This window comes from Pyrus communis, chromosome 4 (genome assembly GCF_041283825.1).
Source record: "Pyrus communis isolate YQ-2024b chromosome 4, ASM4128382v1, whole genome shotgun sequence".
In the NCBI taxonomy this organism is placed as follows: domain Eukaryota; kingdom Viridiplantae; phylum Streptophyta; class Magnoliopsida; order Rosales; family Rosaceae; genus Pyrus; species Pyrus communis.
Genome location: NC_142568.1, coordinates 7,794,748 through 7,800,747, shown reverse-complemented (window position 1 = coordinate 7,800,747; position 6,000 = coordinate 7,794,748).

The following is a 6,000-nucleotide window of genomic DNA, read 5'->3' as shown; positions in this document are numbered from 1 at the left end:
CTTTGGGTCCCAACCACGTCCTCACGGTTTTGTTTCTAGGAACTCACACAAGAACTTCCCAATGTGTCACCCATCATGGGAGTGCTCTCGCGCTACTCACTTAACTTCGGAGTTCCTACGAAACCCGAAGCTAGTGAGCTCCCAAAAGGCCTCCTGCTAGGTAGGAATGAGAATATACATATAAGGATCACTCCCCTAGGCGATGTGGGATCTCACAATAACAGCAAAGTTTTATATCGACGAGGGATTCGTGACACTTTTCAGTACATATGTCTTCTTTGATGGTATAATCATTATCTTACCTTACTGTACTATACCTATGTTCTGTATCACGCGTGAAATGGGTCCAGACCCACTCATCGCGCATTCGTGTACTTAAGCACTTTTAGGTTTTAATTTATTCACATTTTATACACTATCACACTTTATGGCTTCATCACCTTCCAGGTGTCTGCTCTGTATCACGCGTGAAATGAGTCTAGACCCGCTCATCGCGCACTCGTGTACTTAAGCACTTTTAGGTTTTAATTTATTCACATTTTATACACTATCGCACTTTATGTGGTTTCATCACCATCCAGGTGTCGGCCAGCACAGCTCGATTCGGGGTCCTAGTGGACATTTTAGGTCGGGGTGTATCAATATTATTTAAATTATTTAATATATTATTCCGGTCAGATTTTAGGATGAATACGAATTCGAAACCCTAATAACCATATCCATAACCAAATAATATTCATGGTTTTCCCCATATCCAAAATATACCCTAATTTTCATACCAAAATTCATTCCAATCAAGCATTTATCAACAATTATCGAATTTAACGATTAGAATTATCATCCTTACTTTCGAGTGGCCAACAACACCCAAACAATATAACTTTTGCGTGGGCCTTAAAAACTAAAAAAACCAACAAATTTTTCCTCCTTACCCGTGTGGACCTCACAAACAAACAGCTAACTTTTTTCTTTTTTTTTTCCTTTTCCTTTCTTTTTTTTTTTTTTTTTTTTTACCTTCTTTTCTTTCTTTCCTATTGGGCATTTTTTAGATATGATAAATACACGATCCGTTAATACGATACAAAATAATGGATTTAAAATCAACGCAATAACTAATTAGGTCACTCGTTAAGAACCCGTAAAAAATGAGTCATTGTCGGGTTTACACGTAGGTGACTCGTTTCGACTCATTAAAAAAAAATATTTTGATGATTTTTAAAGTTAAACTACTAAAAAAACTTACTATAATAAAATAGCTATAGTGTATATATTGTATATTAAAAGGTAATTTAGCCAAAAATCAATAAAAGCCTTACTAGTAAGTCATATATCAATGACTTTTTTTTTTTTTACTTAATCAATAATATATTTTTATTAATTAGGTATAGGTCAATGATAAATGTCATATAAACTTTAAATCATTATAAATAATTAAAACTTAACTGTTATATCCTTCTGTCTCTTTCTTTCTGTCAAATCCCGTACTATTTTTGAGTTTTTAATTTAAAAGTTTTGTGATATTTTACATACATGTCATAGTCTCATTTACTAGTATATTTTATTTAAGTTTGTTATTTATATTTATTTGGTAATAATACGTTATTATCCAAATGGCCACTCATTGCATTTTATACTTCAGTAGCCACATCATATTACATGCCATTGACAATTTGACATCTCCAACAATGGTGAATATTTACCAGTTAAGATTTATTGGTTTATTTAATTCCATATCATCTTCCACTTGTCAACCTCTCTATCATCAATTGCATTCCTATCTTATGAAACGCCACCATGTGGCCTAATTATTCATAGCCCTCATATGTGTGTGGTTATGAGCCCTGGGGATAGAAGTCTACTTGCATGAGGTGTTAGCTACAGGCATGAAGGTTTGACAGCTCTTAAGCCACTCTTCACGTATATACTTGACACATCTCCATGCATTCAAATGCTTAGTTATATCTGCAGAGTTAATCTTCATTCAAATTATTTTATTATTGTTTTACGTAGCACCGAGTCTTTTGGCCGACCTATACTACTATGAAAATAAAAGCACATGAAAACTTTGGTTGAAAGTATTGAAAATACTGAAATATAGTGTAAAGTGGATGAAGATGATTAGGTATTTATAGAAAAATGAAAAAAAAAAATAATAATAATTTTTCATTTTATTTTTTCTGTATTTTTAAATTTTTTTTTATTAAGTTAATTAATTTGGATCCTTGGATTTCAAAAAGATTGAAATCCAACAGCTAAAATTGGACACATGGTCAACGGTAAGATTTTTGACTTTTTTTTTTGGGTAAAAAAACCTAGACTGTTAATTTGGAAATCGAATGGTCCAGATTTTGTCACGTCACTAGCCATTGGTTTTGAATTTCAAAATTTTTTGATCGCTGGAAATCCAATGGTCATCGCCGCACCACGTTGTGTTTGTCCCTCGTCCCTTTAGTGCATTGCCAACCCGGGCCCCTCTTTTGCACGTTGTCGAGTAATATGTGCCCACTCACATGTGTTTCCCCCACACCTGACAAGAAAAAAAATTAGTGCATATGGCTAACATCAGCCTGTTGTCAACTCAGCTGGGTGTTGGATTAGTGGATTTTCTGCTGGGTGACTTGCAGGCTCATGGATAGGTTGGGGTGAAGCGGACATGTTGTAGACGATTTACGATAGTGTTAGATGAGGGAATTTAAGGATTTTATGTATTTTGTACATCATGTAAGGATTATCGAGATTATTGTTATAAGAGAAATTTAGTTTTTCGTATTTCTTTTTCCTTTTACTCGCGCGCCAGGCGAGGGGTTATTTTTTTCACCGACCTTGGGTCTGGGGCGTGACACTCTCTTTATAAATGTCATATGGGCTTTAAACTATTATAAATAAGGATTTAGATCCTCTCCGGATTAGTTTCGTAGGGATCCTCCAAACCGATGGATCTCATCAATTGATACAAATCTAACGGCCAAAATCTCTTCTTTTTCCTCTATTCCCTTAAACTCTTCTCTTTCTCCCTCACTTCGAAGCTCTCAACCTCGAACCACTTGCCCCCCAAATTCCAGATCAAATTCAACCTCACCTCACAATCAGCCACAACACAGCCACAACCCACAACCCCCATTGTAGGTTCCTCACCTTACACTCCCTAAAATCAGCCCCAGCACCGCCACATCCCTAAATTGCAGGTCCATTAACCCTAAAATATCAGCTGACCTTAACAAAACAACAAAGAGAAGGGCCGTCCAAACCGATGTCTATTGGTTACAGAGTTCTTTTTCATAACTATGGAAGAATTATAAAGAGATAAATAAAGTTACAGTAAAAAGAAATCTCAAAGATGAAGAAGAAGAAAGAGCAGAATAGGAAAAGGTTTTGGCCGTTGAATTTCTATCCCCAATATATAATTGATTTAGAGATGATCTTAATCTTATAAATAATTAAATAGTTAAAACATGTATATTCTATCACTCTCTCACCCTTGGTTTATATGGAGGAGTTTGCTCAACAAAATAAATAAATAAAAGAAACCAGGACATTGAAACTGCAATGCAATGTTCAAATCCAAATGTAAAAAATAGAACTAGGAAATGGACACTGCATTACAGTGTCTAAATACAAATGTAAAAAATAGAGTAGGAAACAAACACTGCACATTACAGTGTTTGAATCTAAATGTAAAAATCAGGAGTCGCACGAGATATGGGGCGTAGGAGATGTGTGAGTGATGGAAAAAATAAAACCATGAAATACATTATAACGCAGCACCTGAATCCAAAAGTAAAAAAACTGAACCAGGAAACGGACACTGCATTGCAGTGTCTGAATCCAAATGTAAAAAGGAACATGTAAGAGGCATGTGAGTGATGGAGAAAACGAAACCAGTAAATGGTCACTGCAACACAGTGTCTAAATCCAAATTAAAAAAACAAAATCCGTATTGACTTATTGCAAAATAGAAAAAACTATGAGAAATGGAGTATCAGCTGACGTGGGTGTCAACTGTAGTGGCAAATTTTGTAATTTTTTGTTTATTTTAAGTGCATTTAAGTATTACTAGACATAATTGACATATTTATAATTAACATAAATATTGTTGATGTATTGTTAATATTGTAACTTTTTATTGATTTTACACAAAATCACCCTATATTAAATATGTATTATTGTATTATTATTCTATATAAGTTAAAAATTTTAAGTTTTATTTATTTATTTATTTATCTTTATTATGAGAGTTTCTTATTATCATTATTGGGATAAATTCAAATCTACTAATATAGGCAAAAGGACAGACTTTTAATTTTAGAGTCAACGACCTAATAAAGTTTTTTACTCTCTCTCATACAATCATATACACAAATGTTACCCTTTTACAAGTGAGATTAAAACATTATAAAACACATTAAAAAATAAAAATATCAAAGTAATTTAAAAATACCAAACACATTAAAAATTTAAAATAATTAATTTACAAGTGCGAAAAATATGAAAACAATATGTAAATGCTCGTGATTGCATTCTCGACATTTTGAGATGGGTAAATTGTCGTTTGAATTTTTAAAACCCTACAAACCCTCGTTAATAGGAATTTTAGGGGAGTTCAAAATAAATAAAAATTCACAATAATTAATATACAAATGTGAAAAATATGAAAGAATATATAAACACTCGTGATTGAATCCTCCACGCGTATATGATGGTTACATCGTGACACACCCCGATCGAGATCAGGGCATGCTGGGCGTCACGTGGAAGTGACGTAACCATGTGCACAGTGCGGAAGCTAATAAAATAATAATAAAAGTACGAATAAATAAAAATCAGCTTTACACAAAGTAAGAACATACATGTGCAAACGTAAGTGTGAAAAACAAAGTTCAGAGCACGAAGACCTTGCAGTCCAGGAGAAACAACACTACATAAACACACCTAAAGGTGGTCCTACACTGGTGATAATCTGTCAGATATGCCGGGGAAATCCTCTGGGGAGCCACCAAAAGTGCTAGCCAACTAGAACCTGGAGGGGCGCAAAACAAAAAGTGTGAGTGGGCAAAAACAAAGCTTTTCAAAAACCATTTCATAAACAAGATTCTAACCCCTCGCCGTAAAACCTGTATACTTCACAGAAAACATAATATACATATATATATATATATATATATATATAAATCATGCTCGGAAATATGCCATGTCAAATGTCTCTAAATAGAATGCAAGTGCTCAGGAATGTCAAATCAATGCCATGTAATCTGTCAGCCGGAGTCACCTAACGTGACCTGTACGGCTGAATCTAGAGCTCAAATCTCCATCTCATTAACTATACCTGCACACGAGTCGGAACCACCTAAAGTGGTCTGTACAACAGGACTGGGTGTAATATAAGTACGCTCAAGTGCTACGATCACGTGAAGGCTGGGCGAATAATCGCGGGTCACCTACGAGTCGGAACCACCTAAAGTGGTATGTACGACAGGACTGTGCACCTAACTTGGATCCAAGATGAGCGTGTGGTGCGGGAGGTGAACATCACGTGAAGGACTGTACCAACTCTGGGCGGGAGCACTAACACCGGGGGTGCAGGTTATGGGCTCTCTATGCATCTCAAATCACTACTGAACATAAACATAAATCATAACTCACCTGGTACTTACCTGTGCGTCCGCAACACCAAACATATATACATATGCAACTAATAATGCGTAAATAAATGGCAAACAATAAGCATGGCATATAAACGTATAAACGTTTCATTTCACTTTCTGGGAAAAGTATAAGTATATAGGTATATACGGAAAACCAAAAGCCCACTCACTGGTATGTAGAAGGGTCGTAACCCCCTTGCCTCGAGTGACCGCGCTTGTCCTCGGGATAGGTCTCACATATATGCGAAACAACTATAAAATCATTAATTTTAAAACACATAACCAACATCACGAAATAACTTCTCATACAATGCTCAAATGGGGTGTATGAATACACCAACGTGATCTACTCAACCTC